Below are 1,585 nucleotides of genomic sequence, written 5' to 3'. Positions count from 1 at the left end.
CCGCTGACTCGTCTATGATCGAGCACTTGTATTCGAGCCCTCGAGGCCCCTGGCTTGTATTATGATGCTTGTATGACTTATTTATGTTTTAGAGTTGTGTTGTGATATCTTCCCGTGAGTCCCTGATCTTGATCGTACACATTTGCGTGCATGATTAGTGTATGATTGAATCGGGGCGTCACAGATACCCATAACTACTCTCGCATAGATGGTTAGTGCGTATAGACCAAATGGCCAGACTCAGATCAAATACTAAGATCTCGTTAAGCGTGTTAAGTATCCGCGAACGCCGAACAGGGCCAGGCCCACCTGTCTCCTAGGTGGTCTCAACCTGCCCTGTCGCTCCGCCACAAAGTAACAGTCGGGGGTCGTTAGGAACCCAAGCCCACCTCTACCGGGATGGAGCCACCTGTCCTTTCAGCCTCCTCATCAGAATCACTTGCGGGTACTCATCGAGCTGACCCGACTTTAGTCACCATCTGTATAGTATGTATGTATGTAAAGTATATACCCGTGATCACCTCCCGAATGATCATGACCCAATAGTATAGCGAGGCAGACTGACAAGAATGTAGGGCCAATGATGATAAACTAGCATCCTATACTAAGCATTTAGGATTGCGGGTAAGGTATCAATGACTGTAGCAACAATGACAGGCTATGCAACAGAATAGGAGTAACCGAACAGTAACATGCTACACTACTCTAATGCAAGCAGTATAGAGAAGAATAGGCGATATCTGGTGATCAAAGGGGGGGCTTGCCTGGTTGCTCTGGCAAGAGAGAGGGGTCGTCGGTGACGTAGTCGACCACAGGGGCATCAGCATCGTCACAGGGTCTACCGGAGAGAAGAGGGGGAAGAAACAGTAAATACATAGCAAGCAAGTGCATAACAGGACAACAAGCAGAGCTAGACGTGTTCTAACGCGGTATGAGGCGATACTGGTGAGGGGGGGGGGACATCCGGGAAAGTATCCCCGGTGTTCCGTGTTTTCGGACAGATGAACCGGAGGGGGAAAGTTGCGTGTTCGATATGCTAGGGGTGTGTGGCGGACGAACGAACCACGTATTCGGATTCGTCTCGTCGTTCTTAGCAACTTTCATGTAGAAAACATTTTCATCCGAGTTATGGATTATTTTCTATGATTTTTTAAAGTTTTAATGATATTTTGCAATTTAATTAATTCAAAAATAATGAGTAAATGCTAGGTGCACCCAGATCTGTGTACACATAAGTGTACCAGAGGGTGACATGTGGGTCCAGGCGGTCCCAGTTGACCAGTCAACGTTTGACTAGTCAACAGGGGGTGGGGTCCCCCTATCATAGACTCATTAGGCTAGTCTAACAGTTTAGTTAACTAAACTAGATGATTAAGCTAATTAATTCTAATTAAACCAATTTAATTTAGTTAATTACTTTTATTAAATCATCATTTTTTTTCATTTATAAAACAAAATAGGGAAGAGGGCCCCAGCTGCCAGTGGCACAAAAGCCACTGGAGCGGGCTTAACAGGCGCGGGCGAGGGGAGCGGGCGCCCGCCCGAACGGGGCGTGGGCAAGGCCGTGGCCGGCGATGGCCACCGG

Source organism: Triticum aestivum, chromosome 4B (assembly GCF_018294505.1).
Source record: "Triticum aestivum cultivar Chinese Spring chromosome 4B, IWGSC CS RefSeq v2.1, whole genome shotgun sequence".
NCBI lineage: Eukaryota > Viridiplantae > Streptophyta > Magnoliopsida > Poales > Poaceae > Triticum > Triticum aestivum.
Note: the sequence above shows the minus strand (reverse complement) of the source record.